At 43.4% G+C, this 18,141-nt stretch overlaps 1 protein-coding gene across 5 annotated transcripts in view; it reads left to right on the forward strand.

Moving 5' to 3' along the window:
• The window catches only part of PIP5K1B (phosphatidylinositol-4-phosphate 5-kinase type 1 beta), a gene marked incomplete at its 3' end in the record, with an annotated part of 90,121 nt that overhangs the window by 63,192 nt on the left and 8,788 nt on the right, over positions 1–18,141 (forward strand). The window lies entirely within an intron of this gene.

Below are 18,141 nucleotides of genomic sequence, written 5' to 3' on the forward strand. Positions count from 1 at the left end.
AAACCTGCATATATATATATATATATATATATATATCAATATCAGAGAGAGAACAATTATAACAACAGACAAAAATTGAAAGATGAAAAACAGACACATAGAATGAGTTAAATTAAAGTAACAAATCCAAGTAGAGGATCAACTTTTATCAGGTCTGCTTTCTAAAGCTGTGTCTCTCAGCACTTTTTTGTGCTCTGGAGCTTTACCCACAAAAACCTGCTCTTTAAAGCTATAGTGCAACAAGCAGCAATTTGGTTTTTTCCGGACTGCTGTTTTTTCTGATTCAGCAATAAAGAACATTTTACATACTCTGTTTGGTAAATTATAGTATACTCCATACTTTTCTGTTCTGAAATGTACTTTGCAGGTGTTCTACTGGAAGGTTTGATAACCTCAGTATTTCCTCCTGAAGTAATTGGTTTTTCAAACTATTCTTTATCTGTTCAACCCAGGGAAAGGTAATTTACATTTGTTTAAATATATGCCAACTTCCTCTTCAGTCACTTATAAACCAGTGCCAAGCACTATTCAGGTGCTGAGTATATCTGTTTCAAGCTAAGCTATAAGTGATAGCCTCTAGCTGTTTACATTAAAACTTCTGCTTATAAATGCAAGGAAGCTGTCTGGAAAGCTGCTTGTGAAGTATTTTTCATGAGGAAAAATTGTCAAAACTTGCCTTTTATATCAGCAAAATAAACATTGTCATGCTCAGATCAGTAAGATATTCCTTTATGCCTTTAAAAATGAAGCAAAATTTACATTTTTAAAGCAAAGTGTCACTGCCAAAGATAAAATTTTGTCAAGTTGTTAAGCTTGTATAAAGCAGGACAACCAAATGAGAGAAAAAGTATCCAATCTTCATAACTGTGACTTGCTCATACAAACCCTAAGGGACGTATCCAGCTAAGTTCTGCTCAGAGTAGAGCTGTTGAAATTAATAACCTAAATTAGCCATATCCATTCCTTTCAATGGGTGTACTCAGAGTATGGCTAACTCTAGTTATAACTCTTAATATGGAGAATGGTATAGTTCTCTCCCCATCCTTAATTCAACTGAATGTGGGCATTCCTTGTTACATATTTTTGGTTTTATTTTAGTGAGAGGTAGTATATCAATATTTTGAATAAATAATAAAATATACCTGATCATGCTAATAATCATAATCTCAATTCTCTGTTAATTTGGAGTGACTGCCATGTTTCTGACTATGTATCCATAATTACATAGTCTGTGGACAGGCTGCTTGGATGAGTGAAACCAACTACTTGTCTCCTTGATCCTTGCCCATCCTGGCTTATAAAAGTGAGCCGGGAGGAGCTGGGCAATGGGCTTGGCGGGGTGGTGAATGCTTCTCTCTGTGAGGGAGCCTTCCCAGACCTCCTGGAAGAGGCAGTCATTAAACCGCTTCTTAAAAAAACATCTCTAGACCTGGCCAATACGGCCAACTATCACCCAGTCTCAAATCTTCCATTCTTGGGCAAGGTGATTGAGCGAGTGGATGCTGAACAACTCCAGGCACGCCTGAAAGAAGCGGACCATTTGGATCCCTTCCATTCGGGATTCAGGCCTCATCATGGGACTGAAACTGCCTTGGTTGCGCTGGTCGATGATCTCCGGCGGGCTAGGGACAAAGGTGAGAGCTGTTTCCTAGTTCTGTTGGATCTCTCAGCGGTTTTGTTTTTTTTTTGTTTTTTTAAATAATTTTTATTAACTGGCCAATCACATCAAATTAAATCACATCATATAAATTCCAAATTACAAAGCCAAATTTTTAAATTTTGTTGGGGGAACCCATACTTCAAGATCCAAAGGGGAATTCAGATCATCTTCTTATTACTGCATTAATGTCCAAATCAGTCCCAATCAGTCCAAACAAAGTCCGTAATTCTATCCAGTCTTATCTTGGTGTTGCCACATCATATCTTGTTCGTATAATTTCTCTTTTTCCTTTACAATCTCTTCTGTTAGTCTCCTTAAGCCGATAGCAAGTGTAATAATCCTGTGTGGATTTCCCGTTCCTCCACTAAGTCCAGATGGTTTCCATATATCTCCTTCGTAGATAACATCACTTTTTCCATCGTAAATTTTGGCATTTGTCGCTCTTAAGTCCCACCGAGGAGTTGATTCATGATATGTAAACAACTCTATTTCTCTCTTTCTCCTCCCAGACCCAAGAGCTCCCACAATGCCTCACAAAATGGCGACGGTATTTTTTTTCTGAGTGCGACACTCCAAAACTCTTAACTTTCCAGCTTCATCTTGAAACATTGCTTTGGATCGAAAGTTTATCTCCACACAGCCTTAAATCCACAGCTTAAGTCCTTAATTTCTGACTCATTAGGGGAGGGGGTTTCTTGTTAAATCACATAAAGAGGTAGAGGCAGGTTTTTCCCCCCCTCCCCCCTCAGTCATTTGTCATACCTTATCTTGACGTTCTTCTCGTGTTTTATTGTTGTCTTGTTATCAGAGATCTCTTCTGTCAGCAGTATTTACTCCCCTTTTTCCTTGATGTATGTGCAATTAATCACGTCCAAATGTTTCTTTTAAAGATCATTGCAACCAGCAGCGCGAATCGGGAACGGCGTTGAGGAGTGCCGAAGATCCCACAAGAGGGCTTTGTGCCTAGTGCCCCCACCCCCACAAATTCGGGGGTGGTATAGGGCACAGCAGGCAAGGGCCGTCCCCCCCATAATCCGGGGGGGGGTTAGGGAGGCTAATTACCCCCATCATAGCCTCCAAATTACCTCGTGTGGGTCGGAGACATGTTATTGTCAGCCATCTTCCGATGCACCACCTAGTGGTTTTGATACCATTAACCATAACATTCTTCTGGACCGTCTAGAGGGGCTGGGAGCTGGGGGCACTGTTATATAGTGGTTCCGCTCCTTCCTCCTGGGCCGTGTTCAGAAAGTGGCGGGGAGGGGGATGAGTGTTCAGACCCCTGGGCTCTCACTTGTGGGGTGCCTCAGGGTTCCATCCTCTTGCCCCATGCTTTTCAACATCTATATGCAGCCGCTGAGAGAGATCATCAGGGGGTTGCGGCTGGGTGTTCATCAGTATGCGGATGATACCCAGCTCTACCTCTCTTTCAAATCAGAACCAGTGAAGGTGGTGAAGGTCCTGTGTGAGTGTCTGGAGGCAGTTGGAGGATGGATGGCGCCTAACAGATTGGGGTTGAATCCTGACAAGACGGAAGTACTGTTTTTGGGGGACAGGGCGGGCAGGTGTGGAGGACTCCCTGGTCCTGAATGGGGTAACTGTGCCCCTGAAGGACCAGGTGTGCAGCCTGGGAGTCATTTTGGACTCCCAGCTGTCCATGGAGGCGCAGGTCAATTCTATGTGCAGACTGTCTCGCCAGAGTGGTGCATGCTCTAGTTATATCTTGCTTGGATTACTGCAATGCGCTCTCTGTGGGGCTACCTTTGAAGGTGACATGGAAACTACAACTAATCCAGAATGCGGCAGCTAGATTGGTGATTGGGAGCAGCCGCCGAGACCACATAACACTGGTCTTGAAATACCTACATTGGCTCCCAGTACGTTTCCGAGCACAATTCAAAGTGTTGGTGCTGACCTTGAAAGCCCTAAACGGCCTCGGCCCAGTATACCTTAAGGAACGTCTCCACCCACATCGTTCAGCGCAGACACTGAGGTCCAGCTCCGAGGGCCTTCTGGCGGTTCCCTCGCTGCAAGAAGCCAAGTTACAAGGAACCAGGCAGAGGGTCTTTTTGGTAGTGGCACCCGCCTTGTGGAATGCCCTCCCACCAGTTGTCAAAGATCAAAACAACTACCAGACTTTTAGAAGACATCTGAAGGCAGCCCTAATCTAATATCTTTAATACGGTCAATGACCAGAAAGCAATTTATAAAAGAAATACAACATTATAAGCAGTATTGTACTACAAATAACAGTAGAAATATGGCCAATTCACAGAATTGGTGCTTATATTTATGACCAGGTTTCGTCTGTTAAGGTCTTAAGAATTAAATTCAAATGTCGCTACTGTTTGTTATCGTTCCTTCGGTGTTTACCATTTGAACTCCATTGCTGACATCATTGCTCGTCTTATTCTTGTTGCAATGTAACAATACTTTGCCACAGGCCTGTTGATTTCGGGCTCTTTATCAGCTAGGAGGTGTCTGATATAGGTGTCGTCTGTACTACGGGGTATTTTCCTCAGGATCGGTTCGATCAGCTCCTTTCTTGAGTCTCGATAAAATGGGCAGTATAAGATGACATGCCCGATGGTTTCAATTTCGTTGCTGTTACAGGGACATAATCTTTGTTCCATGGGTATTTTGTTATATCTTCCCTCTAGAAGAGCTGAAGGGAGAGCGTTAAAGCGGGCCCTGGAAAATGCCCATCGGTGTTTTGCGTTGTCTAGAACTTTGAGGTAGTTTGCTAGATGGGGTCTTTGGGAATTGTACAGGTGTTCATAAGTTATCGGAAGTTGATTAAAGTCATTTTGGGCTTCAGTGTCCCTGAGTCTTTCTTTGATTATGTTCTTGGCCCTACCCTTTCTAAACTTAATAAATACTCTGGGGAGAGACCATATGTGGCCAGTTTTCTGAGAGTGCCCTTCCTCCAACTAGATTGGAATTTGTCAAGAAGCATCAGGGAAAGTAGTCCAACCAGCGAGTTGTTAAGTCTTAGCCAAGTGCATAAGGTTCTTATCCATACTTTGGTTTTGATGCTGTATAAGCCCGCTTCCAGTCGTAGGGCGGCGTTTGGAACGCATTTAGGTGTTTGCAGGAGTGATCTAAGGAAGCCTGATTGTATCTTTTCGTATGGGTCTAGATTAGAGAGGGAAACGAGTGGTGCGCCGTATAGTATTTGTGCTGTTGGTTTTGCAACAAATAGTTTAATTGCAGCAGGAATGAAATTTCCTCCCGTTGTACGGTGGTATCTTAGAATTGCTGTTGTACTTTTTTGTGCTGTGGAGGAGCTGTAATTTATGTGGGCAGTCTTCTTCCTTGATGCTTGGAATATAACTCCTAGGTATTTAAAGCATGTCACTTGTTCAATCTCCTGATTGTCTAAATTCCATCTGTATATTTTTCTTTTATTAGAGAAAACCATGATTTTTGTTTTTTGGTAGTTCACTGCTAGTTTCTCTTCTCTACAATATTGGGATAAGCTGTTAAGAGCTCTTTTGAGGCCCATCCGAGTCTGGGATAGTATAACCGCATCGTCTGCATAGAGTAGGATAGGCAGTTTTTTGTCTGCTAATTTTGGGGCGTGTGTATCCGCTCCTTGTAGGTGGTCTATTAGGGAGTTTATATAGATGTTGAACAAAAAGGGGGCCAAAATGCATCCTTGTTTAACTCCCTTTGTTGTTCTAATGTGATTAGAGAGTTGACCTTCTTGACTACATCTTATACGAAGTTGTGTGTTGTTGTACAGTTTAAATATTAGTAGCAGCAGACGTCGGTCAATGGATGTTTTGTTGAGTTTGTCCCAGAGTCGGGTTCTTGAGATGGAGTCAAAGGCTGCTTTAAAATCTATAAATGCTGCAAATAGGTGTTGATTGTGTTGCGACGTGTATTTCTCAGCTAGATGCTGTAAGATCAGGCAATGATCCATTGTGGATCTCCCCTGTCTAAATCCCGCCTGTGCATCATCAAGAATCTTCGCTCTTTCTATCCATTCGCACAGTTTCTCGCTGAGGTGTTTAGCGTATAATTTACTTATTATATTCAGGAGGCTTATAGGTCTGTAGTTGGAGGGATCATCCCTCAAGCCTTTTTTGTAAATGGGGATAATGATGGAAGTCCCCCAGTCATGTGGAATCTGTGCAGTTCTATCTATATATGTAACCAGAGAGGCTAACAAAGGGCCCACCAGGTCGCATTGGTTTTAAAAAGTTCCGCTGGTATACAATCAATTCCGGGAGCTTTCCCGTTCTTTAGTTGGTCAATCAGCAAATGAGTCTCTGTTGTTGAGACTGCTGGCCATGGCTGAATCTGATCTCCTTTCCCCAGCACAACAGAGAATTTACATTCTCAAGAAAACTGAATTAGCCGTCAGAGGGTTTGTCCCAGCAGAAAATATCATTAACGTTAAGTTCCTGCCATCAGACAAAGACCTAAACAGAGTTGTGGTAACATTCAGAGACTGGCACACAACCAAACTAGTTTCAGACAATAAGGACAAGCTACAAAGGGTTGGATTACAGGTGACTCGCCGACAATGTCTATGATGGATGAGAACTGTAAGATGCTTCAACTAGAGGCAGATGAAGCCCCAAACCAGCTGGCTAAAAGACCAAAAACCCTATCTCCAAATCTCGTACCAGACGAAAGATCCAGCATAGAGAAGGAAAACCGCTTCATTGCAGCTATCGAACAAATACATAAAGCCCAGGACGCACTAATTGAAAGATTAGCATCCATAAGGAAATCTATTACCCCCCTAGTCACACCTGCCACCAGGGAATTTAACTATGCAACTCATATTACAAAACCTTTATCCAACAGCGAGTGGATACTAAGGCTATTCCTATTGCCAGAGGAACTGGGACCTACGGAACCACCGATAACAAAGAAAACAATAACACATCAAGCTGAAATAGCGGTCCCACTCGGCAAGAACGGTTCAATCTTTGTGGACAACCTAGGGGTCCTAGATACCATTTACACGGATGACTGAAATATGGTCATGGGGGAAGGACGCCCTGTCGGGACACTAAAACATGTCCAAGTACACACCGTGCCAAAATGTCCCACTACACACCCCAAAATGGACATAATGAAGGACAAATCTCAAATTGGCCATAAACTTGCGGCATCACTAAAAAAGATGGAGTACCCAAATGAAGATAGCCCATCTGAGGCTCTCCACAAGATAACCGCCCCAACACCTGAGACAACTAGACTTGATTGCCCCCCCGAGATGTTTGCCAATCAAAAAACACAAGCTGGCCACCTGTACGTGGAACATCGCAGGGTGGGGAGCTAAAAGTAAAGATCCCAATCTAATGGACTTCCTCACTAAATTTGACATCCTGTTCATCCAGGAAACCTGGTCGATAGATGAGCTCTACCTGGATAATTACCACTCGTGTATAAAGAGAGCAACACCTAGCCAAAAAGGGGGCAGACCCAAAGGAGGCTTAGCCTTACTGTTCTCAACGCAGATACAAGCTAATATTACCCAATTACCCTCCACTGACGAATGGTCTGTAGCAGCAGTCTTAGATTTTGGACAAATCAAACTGCTATGCATAAACTTATACTTACCCACATGTCGACGGCAGACACAAGTAGAACAACTATGGAAAGAAGTGGAAGCCCACGTGGTGCAATGGAGGAAACAACATCCGTCAGCCATGATATTACTAGCTGGTGACTTAAACGCAAGAGTGGGTCCCAATGACATCGCCCTATACACACATTTTCACCAATGGCCTCCAGAAACAGAAATTATCCCACTACGATAAGACATGTAACATTGGCCTAGCACAGATGGCCTACAGACAGAATCTACACATACTGAATGGGGCTATACAAGGAGACTATCCTGGCCAATATACATATTGGTCAGGACACAAACTGTCAGCAATAGACTATTGCATTGTTTCCTAGGACTTGATCCCTAGGATATCAAAATTCACCATTACAGCAAGAGCTGAAAGTGATCACCTACCTTTATCTCTCGTGTGTGATCTACCCTTTGATCTGCCCAAACCACAACACAGATATCAACTAGATCTAACTCCTGGAACAGGCCTCAAGAAAATCAGATGGAATGGACTGTTAGAATTCAGGCTCGGTCAGAGGTATGTGCCTATCTGCAGGCACCAGCTGAATTCCTTTGACCTCCCTCCGGCGACTCCCGGCAGGAATGCACGAGGTCCGTTCCGGCGATTTCCCTCAGGCTGTGAGAAAAACACACCAACTGATTCTCCTCCTTCTCCTCCTCCCTGCATATCCCCAGAGAGGGGAATGAGACACAGACAGAAATGTTTCTACATTCTTTATTCCTGTCTATAGCAGTCATACAGTAAAGATGTCTGCTCTCTTCAACAAAACAGAGAGAAACTCCAAACTCCACCTATGTACATCCTGTACAGGTCATATGACACACACTGAGCTCATATCCTGTGCTCAATAAGGATGGACTGCCCCTTTGTTTCCATGGCAGCAGTCACACACATCCTGTTTGGCTTTCCAGCCACTAGCAGCTGTCTGAGCTGTTAGTGCCTTTGCTTGCTGCTGCATTGCTGCTTTAGAATAACATACTCCCCCTAAAGTATCAATGCGTGCTGCGAGCAAAGCGTCATCCAGAGAAGAAAACAAACAGTTGTTATACTTATAACACTCCCCTGTTGTTTCAGTTCCACCCTTGGAACTACCCGCCACTGGTTTTACCAATGTACCTCTCTGGTTATGTGACTTCCAAGGAATGAGTGCATCTGCATTACCTTGGTTAACAACTCCCTGTTGTGCCTTTGTCTCTGACTCAGACACAGCTTCAATTTGACCTTGGTCGTTTACAATAGCAACAGCTAGGTTAGCAAATTCCTTTGAATACCTCTTGGGTGGTACACCCTTCGTTGCTCTCTCAGACCTATGTAAGAAGTGCTGCTCTTCTTTGCTTTCTGGTTCAGCCTTTGGACTCTTTGGAGAACCAGTACCAATTGTAAACAGTGGTTCGTCTTCCTCCTCTTCCGAGGGTCTAGTCATTACGTGAGATTTCCTCTCAATGACTGTGACAACTGAGCTGTCTGAGCTATCGCTGTCATCAGTACTACTGAACTCAACAAAATCAACATCATCATCATCATCAGAATCATCATTACCTGTGGGAAATGTGTGAACAATCACTCCTGTTCAGGAGCACTCTCTAGAAATTTTGTGAGAATCACCTGACCAGATTCAGACAAAATTACTCTGTAGAGACCCTTCTCATAACCCACAAAAATGCCTCTGGCATTCTTTACTCCACCCGGAGCTTCTGTCCTCACATGAGACCCAAAAACCTTGAAATGGGCAACAGAAGGTTTTCTGTGGAACAGTTTCTCAAAAGGAGAACTTCCCAACTCTTTTGAAAACTTTCTCATCCACGTATAACAATATGACATTAGCGATTCAGCCCAGTACTCATGTGGCAGATGTGAACTAAGCAATTGCGCTTCCATTCCCTTTTGCAATTCTTTGTTCACCCTAACACAGACACATCTGTTCCAAGCTTCTTCTGAAGCTGCAATTTTGTGTCTTATCCCTTTCTTCTTCAGGAACCTCTGGAAATCCTGTAAAAGAAAAATTGGCTTCTCATCTGTGCAAAGACAATTTATGTCAGCATCATGCATATTTTTAACCTTGTCACAAAACTCTTTAAACCTTTCTAAGGCTTCTTTCGGTCTCTCCAAAAGATAAATCCAGACAAAACCTGTGAAAGAATCAACACATATTAGGTAATACTTTGCATTGCCTCTAGATGGTGCTAAAGGACCAATCACATCAGCATACACCCGCTGAAATGCCTTGTCGACCCTCGAGGTGACCTGGTTGGTGTTCTTCTTGGCTACACCTGCAAAAGAAATCATGTTAGAATCACAAGAATTACATTCCATGTAATCACTTTGATCAAAAGTCAACAAATACAGTCCATCTTTCTCTTTGGCAGAAAGATACAACTCTCCATCTTTGTAGATCTTGCATTGTTGATCATCATAGGACAGTTTTAGTCCCTTCTTGGCAATCTGCGATACGCTGAGCAGATTGTACTTTAACTCTGGAACCAAATAAACATTGTTTATAGTCAAGTTCTGACTTTTAAGATACACAGTCCCAATTCCGGTGGCTTCCAGCTCTTGACCGTTGGCTTGTTGTACAACGAAGCTTTGCTTCTTAAACGACGAAAACAAATCCCTGCGATGGGTCATGTGAAATGTACACCCAGTGTCTATGATAAAGACGTTCTCCACTTCTGGCTTGGTTCCTTTTGACATCAAAGCCTTTGCAGGCTTCGTCTGTGACTTGGCATGACCTCTGCCTGACGCCTCAGACTTCGTGGAGCTGCCCTTGGCTCCTTTGTTCTGACGTGGCTTCTTGCAGTACCGCTGAAGATGCCCAGTCTGTCCACAATTGTTGCATCGGACAACGTTCAAAGCTACGGCATTTTCTCCAGTAGCTGTAGCAGTGGGGGTGTCAGAACTCCGTTCTTGTCTCCCCCTGTCCTTGACTTCCAGGGCGGCAAGCCTGTCATGTTCACAAAGAACCATGGCAAAGACCCTCTCCGACGTTAGATCAGCTGCTGGGAGGGACCCCAGCTGACTGGCAACTGTTTTGTAAGTCCGATTCAGGCTGTTGATCACCATGAAGCAAAACACTTCCTCCTGCAGACGGAAATTGCGTTCCACCATCTGTTGACGTAGAAATTTCATTTCCGTCAGGTGCGCTTGAACATCTCCATCAGGCGCAAGCCTCAGGTTGGTCAGCTTCTCAAAATACAGCAATGCTGAAGAACCTGCATCTCTCTGATGTGTCCTTCTCAGCGTGTCCCAAACATCTCTCGCGTGCTGTAAATCTTGTATATGAATAAGCTCAGAGTCTGACACGCACAGAATTATAGCAGTTCTAGCCTTCACATCCTGTGACTCCCAAGCACGCGTTGGTGCTGGAGGGATGGGGTTCTCAATCACCCCAAACAGTCTCTGATTCTACAGCAAGGCCTTCATCTTAATAGACCAAGATGCATAATTGTCACTGGTCAAAAGGGGCGGAGAAGGCAGGGCTCCCCCCTTCTTAGCATCCATTTTGAGTCCTTGCATTGACTCTCAAACACAAGCCTCTAAAATCCAATAGCTGGCTTGTTTACACTCTGTGCACCTGGCAGCTATAACACTTGCTGCTTGCAAAATCGCTTTCAAGAGTTTTTTTCTAAGGGCCTAGTCAAAACACTTCCAGCCCTTATCTTGAAACTGGCCTGTGTTGCTAAGCAACTGCATTCCTTTTCCTTGGACAGGAAAACCACAGGAATGTTTGGAATGCAGAGTCCTTCTCTCTCGGAGCTGTTTTTTCCAAACGCGGCTCCCACGAAGCAGAGAATGAATCAATCTGCATGCACACTTCTAAGCCCGAAAATCTCATACCTGGGCTCCGTAGCTTGGCTTTCAGCTTCCTCTGGTGAGCTTATGGCTGCAGAGAAATAGCCTCATTTCAGGCTTCCATGGAGAGGGATGAAAACAGCAGCTCTGCCACTCTTTCATGCAGACTCCCATGGATCGAAGAAACCATCTGGCTCTTGCTACCACTGTTAGAATTCAGGCTCGGTCAGAGGTATGTGCCTATCTGCAGGCACCGGCTGAATTCCTTTGACCTCCCTCCGGCGACTCCCGGCAGGAATGCACGAGGTCCGTTCCGGCGATTTCCCTCAGGCTGTGAGAAAAACACACCAACTGCTTCTCCTCCTTCTCCTCCTCCCTGCATATCCCCAGGGAGGGGAATGAGACACAGACAGAAATGTTTCTACATTCTTTATTCCTGTCTATAGCAGTCATACAGTAAAGATGTCTGCTCTCTTCAACAAAACAGAGAGAAACTCCAAACTCCACCTATGTACATCCTGTACAGGTCATATGACACACACTGAGCTCATATCCTGTGCTCAATAAGGATGGACTGCCCCTTTGTTTCCATGGCAGCAGTCACACACATCCTGTTTGGCTTTCCAGCCACTAGCAGCTGTCTGAGCTGTTAGTGCCTTTGCTTGCTGCTGCATTGCTGCTTTAGAATAACATGGACAAGTGAGTGAGCGGATATCTAACTGGTACAAATCTGAGGAGAGCTATCATCTCTCAAAAGTAATTATAGATCAGCGCTTAGAAATAGAGGAGAGCGCCCCGAACATGATGACAACATATGAAATGCTTATACAAAAAATTCAAGAACTGGTTGTAAAACCGAATTCCAAGTCTCCCTACCATAGGAAAACTTCTAGGGGGTGGTTCGATCAAGAGTGCATAGCCTCCAAAAAAATCATTGATCCACTCCTTCATCTGTCATAAGGATAATCCAACAGAGGATAACAGACAAAAGATGCTTGAAGCTAAAAGAAGTTACAAAAAACTCCTGACACAAAAGAAAAGGTACACAATGAAGTTATTATGGCAGCAATTGATAGAGGCCTCCAATTCCAATAATCCATCATTATTCTGGAGAATCGTTGCTGTACAGCCGGATAGGGGCCTATCACATCTGTCCTGCTGCATATCAGTGAAAGCCTGGGAAACACACTTTCATAATCTTTACGAGGAATCTAGCGATGAGTCCTATGCATTACTTGAAGGCAGCCCTGTTTAGGGAAGCTTTTAATGTTTAATAGACTATTGTATTTTAATATTTTTGGAAGCCTCCCAGAGTGGCTGGGGAAACCCAGCCAGATAGGCGAGGTATAAATAAATTATTATTATTATTATTATTATTATTATTATTATTATTATTATCGTCATCATTATTATCATTATCATCATCAGTGCGGAGTAGAATCCTCCACTCACTGAAAGGGAAAAGTCATCCTTTTGCAATTCCATAGCCATCCTCATGGCAGGAGTGACAGAGCTGAGAAACTGTTAAGCAGCAAGGAATCTCTGTTGTGATCTTGAGCACATGCCTAGATGGTATCTGGATATGGGCACAATGCACTTACTGTCTGCTGAAGGTTTCTGTGCTGCCAGATGTAACTATTTTGGTTTGCATTAACTATCTGTATAACGTGACCTGAAAAGCTTATATTGCTGCATCTGTTCATACTGGAAGAAGGGTGTCAGGTGAAGTAGAAGCAGGGATACAGATTTTACTCTAGTACTGTTGTCCATTGCTTGTTGCAACACACAGCATGAAAACAGTTCCTTTACAGGTGGCAAACATTTTAGGTGTGCCCAATTGACACACTATCACTGACATGCTGGTCCTTTTGGACCTGGAAGAAAGTGGAATGGGATGGGGTGAACTTATACGGGCTTGGCCGACATTCACAGGGCCAGGATCAGAACCCCCGTGCAAAATGGCTGCCGCCTGTATTAGTACTTGTGCAGGAGGGGAGAAACTGCCAGGAGCTGTTTTTTGCCCTCCCTTGGTGACAGCTGGAAAAAGCAATTGAGTGGGACACAAGGGACTGATAAATTTGCATTCCATGTGAGAGGGGTGAATGGCATTGGACTGGGAAATGACCTCAGTCCTGCAACCTGTATGGTTGCTTTTTACACACCTAACCTTTCCTTCTTTTTAATAAAAAAGTCATCAATACAGATAATGTGTTAGATAAAATAAAAATCCCACAAGCAGGTGTTGAAATAAAACGCTAAATGTTCCACTGGAACACTGAAATGGAATGCTGAAATGAAATCCATTTTAAAATAAAAGGAAAAACTAAATACAGAGAAGCAGTGTTGTTTCATGCAATATTATAATTACAATCACATTGCAAACAATAAGACCTGCATGAAACCAAATAAAGCCTTATGACAGAAGTAGTCATTCTGAGTTGCACTCAGTGACAGCCAAAATAAGAAATATAGATGGGAATACAGTAGTGAGTGAGTTGGAACAACTTGAAGGGTATCTAAGACGAAGTGGTACTAAGATACATCTGACTCTATGAACAGCAGTAGATAAAACAATGGAATATGAATGGAAGGAGAGAAAAGAATAGATGATAAAGGGAGATGCAGCAAGACAACAGAAAATGCAATAGGATGTCAAGGAAAGATAGATTGGGAAGTTTATACAGCGACCATGATATGATAAAAATGTATATATAAATGTACAGTGGTGCCCCGCAAGACGAACGCCTCGCAAGACGGAAAACCCGCCAGACGAAAGGGTTTTCCGTTTTGGAGGTGCTTCGCTAAACGAATTTCTCTATGGGGTTGCTTCGCAAGACGAAAAAATATTGCGAGTTCCCGCGGGTTTTTTCCGCTCCCCCCCCTTTCCTAAGCCGCTAAGCCGCTTATCAGCTGTTCCGCTGATAAGCCGCTTAACAGCTGATCGCTAAAAGCCGCTAGACCGCTAATAGCGCTAATCCGCTAAGCTGTCAATGGGCTTGCTTCGCAAGACAAAAAAACCGCTAGATGAAGAGAATCGCGGATCAGATTCTTTTCCTCTTGCGAGGCACCACTGTATATTTAAAAATGCATGCAGATAGATAGATAGATAGATAGATATTTGATGTAGTTGTGAATCACTGTAGCAGGCCATGTTTTTCCCCAAGCTACATGCTAGAGTCAGATTCCAAAGAAAATAGACTCTACAAGTTGGCTGGGCAGCTTGACCATTGGGAAATCATTTTCTGAATTCCAAATACACTAACTGGGTAAATAGTAACTTGACCGGGAGCAAAAGAACAATACCTCTCATCTATATCCAGGTATCCCCAGGTTTATCTTCCTTGTCCTTCTGGCGCAAGCCCACTGCTCAGCTGTAGACAAAGTGGTGGACAAAAGCCCTTCCTAACTGCAGAGAATCCCTTGCTGGAGTTCAAAATTAATCACATCAGCATTTCCTGGTTAATTCATCAACTGTAATTTCAAATGCTTTAGCTATTACAGATTGACTTAGGCACACACAAAAACCATGAACAGTATAGCACAGACATGTCCAAAATCCGTTCCGGGGGCCTAATCCGACCCGCCAGTCGATTTAATCCAGCCCCATGGCAGTATATGTCCTGGGGTAAAATCCTAAAAAAAGCCCAGCAACTTCAATCCTAAAAAAAGCTCAATAACTTTGGGGTAAACTTCAATCCTAAAAAAAAACTCAAGAACTTTGGTCGGCCCTCATGCATGTTCAGTTCATCAAATCTGGCCCTCTTTGAAAAAAGTTTGGGCATCCCTGGTATAACAGGTGAGCAGCTATGACTGTTCCACAGAAAGAGACTGCAGCTTTTATTATAGTATCTGGCAACTGACAATACTAAAAATGAACTTACAAATGCCACATTTTACTTATGGCAAAAATAAATAGCCCAAAATGGACTTTGGTTTTCTGCGGGTGTCCTATTGCACTGTACTGAAACCTGTTTTCTCTCTGCAGCCTTCATCATGACAGATGCGATTGTGCATCCTAATTTCTGATAATGCAAATTTGCTTCTGCTGTTACTTAAGTCTGGTAGAATAAAAGTACCTTTAACATCAGTCAACTTCACTTCAAATCTGGAAAACGTATTAAAAAGTCAATTCCACTTACTCCTTTTCCAATAATAATAATAATTATTTATTTATACGTACGTACGTACATACATACATACATACATACATACATACATAAATACCTTCCCTATCTGGCTGGGTTTCCCCAGCCACTCTGGGCGGCTTCCAACAGAATATTAAAAACACGATAATATATCAAACATTAAAAACTTCCCTAAACAGGGCTGCCTTCAGATATCTTCTGAAAGTCAGGCACAGTACTTGTTTACTTCCTTGACATCTGATGGGAGGGCGTTCCACAGGACGGGCACCACTGCCGAGAAGGCCCTCTGCCTGGTTCCCTGTAATCTCACTTCTCACAGTGAACAAACCGCCAGAAGGCCCTCAGAGCTGGACCTCGATGTCCAGGCTGAACGATGGGGGTGGAGACGCTCCTTCAGGAATACTGGGCTTTCAAGGTCAGCACCAACACTTTGAATTGTGCTCGGAAACGTACTGGGAGCCAATGTAGGTCTTTCAAGACCAGTATTCCAGTATTATGTGGTCTCGGCGGCATTTCCCAGTCACCAGTCTAGCTGCTGCATTCTGGATTAGTTCGTTTCTAGGTCACCTTCAAAGGTAGCCCCACGTAGAGCGCATTGCAGTAGTCCAAGCGGGAGATAACTAGAGCATGCACCACTCTGGCGAGGCAGTCCACAGGCAGGTAGGGTCTCAGCCTGCGTACCAGATGGAGCTGATAAACAGCTGCCCTGGACACAGAATTGACTTGTGCCTCCATGGACAGCTGTGAGTCCAAAATGACTCCTAGGCTGCACACCTGGTCCTTCAGGGGCACAGTTACCCCATTCAGGACCAGGGAGTCCCCCACACCTGCCACCCCCTGTCCCCCAAGAACAGTACTTCTGCCTTGTCAGGATTCAACCTCAATCTGTTAGCTGCCATCCATCCTCCAGCTGCCTCCAGACACTCACACAGGACCTTCACCACCCTCACTGGTTCTGATTTGAAAGAGAGGTAGAGCTGGGTATTATCTGCATACTGATGAACACCCAGCCCAAACCCCCTGATGATCTCTCCCAGCAGCTGCATGTAGATGTTAAAAAGCATGGGGGAGAGGATGGAACCCTGAGGCACCCCACAAGTGAGAGCCCAGGGGTCTGAACACCACTTTCTGGACGTGTTCCAGGAGGAAGTGAGCGGAACCACTGTATGACAGTGCCCTCAGCTCCCAGCTCCTCATGGTCAAGAAGGATGTCATGGTTGATTGTATCAAAGGCCGCTGCTCAGTCACCTTGCCCAAAAATGGAAGATTTGAGACTGGGTGTTAGTTGGCCATATTGGCCAGGTCCAAATGTTTTTTTTAAAAAATGATATTTATTACTTTTAAAACTTACAAAAAGAAGAAAAAGAAAGAAGAAACAAAAGAAACAATACAATATAGACAATACAAAACACAACCTTAACATCTAAACACCATAAACTATACAAAACAAAACAAAAACAATTTAAAAACACACATCATACCTTTACCATAATCTATCTTTCATTCCCTTGTTTCATTGACCTCCTCTCACCTCCCTCCTTGTATTCCAATTCTATACGTTATCTCAGCAAATCCTTTATCTTAAAATATTTTAATCTTATTCCCCATTAAATCTAATATACCTATTTACACTTAACCTCTTAAAACATTTCCACTAAAAAAAAAATTCCGTTCCAAGATTTTTCTATCCCTCATTAAATTTTACAAAATTTCCCTATATAGACTTTAAATTTTCCAATCTTCTTCACCGTCTCCTCTTCCTGGTCTCGGCCTCTGCCAGTCCTTTCCGTCAATTCCATATAGTCCATCAACCTGGAGATCTTATGTCCGAGGCTCTTAACTCTTCTCCACATCCCTTCTGCCAAGAGAGCAGATCTCGGGGAAGCTCCGACCCAACAGCACTTTTATTCCATCTCGACAGGTCAACCAGATTTCCATAGTTAAAACTAGGATCCATAAAATATTTCAAATCTTGTTTCAAGGTTCCTCCAAATCCAAAGGCCCCCAAAGCTCCAATCCCCTCCCGACCCAAATCCATGTCCCAAATGTCAATTGATCCCTGCATAAAGGGATCTCTCCAACCTTCCCCCTCCAGTCCAGGCCAGGCTCCAATCCTCAAAATCTGACCTCTTCCCGTTTCAACCACAAAGGACCCCGACCTGTAACCCTCAACCTGCCTCTGTGAGGTTAAGGCTCCCCCTTGTATTACTTTAAGTTCGACAACAGCAACTTTCTCCTTCTCCTTTTCAACGATTTGCCCTGTTGAAATAGATTCCTGTGCCAGATCCTGAGTTATTTCTGTGTTGGTATTCACTTTTAGTCCCGAAATGTCAATTTTAGTAGCCATAGCATCTATCTTCTTGTGAAGCTGTTTCAGCAAATGATCTATCCTGCAAAATGCAGACACTATTATCTCATCTGCCGACATTTTAGTCCAAGGTCAGTCTCTAATTCTCACAATTCTTATCGTACAGCTGGATTCCTCAGCTCGACTCTTGTAACAGTTTCAGCTCAACTCTTGTAACAGTTTCAAAAACTTCCTCTAGAGGGGAGCAATCTCCACTTGTATCAATCCTTTCCGACACAATTCCAAAAGTAAAATAGTTTCGGTTTTCAGTTACTTTTTCAATTGCTTTTTCTTCCTTTTAAAACGCAGAAGCGGACAGTGAAAGCAATATATTTCTCTTATTAACTGACTGTTTTTCGCTGTCAATGAACTCTTCCAAACGTCAATCTGCTGGCAGCCTGTTCCCAGGAGTTCAGAGCAGTGATAATTTAGTTTTTATCACTCTCTCCTGCAGGATGCACAGTCCACAATTTCCCCCCTCTTCCCCTGCTTCCAAGGGGGGTTTAATGGTTTCAATCGATGGAGATTTAATCCTTTACATGAGGCTTTCCAAGACCTTAGCTTGCAACCTCTTTGCTTCAGTCTATTTACAAAAAG

This window comes from Podarcis erhardii, assembly GCF_964252035.2.
Source record: "Podarcis erhardii genome assembly, chromosome: 11".
In the NCBI taxonomy this organism is placed as follows: domain Eukaryota; kingdom Metazoa; phylum Chordata; class Lepidosauria; order Squamata; family Lacertidae; genus Podarcis; species Podarcis erhardii.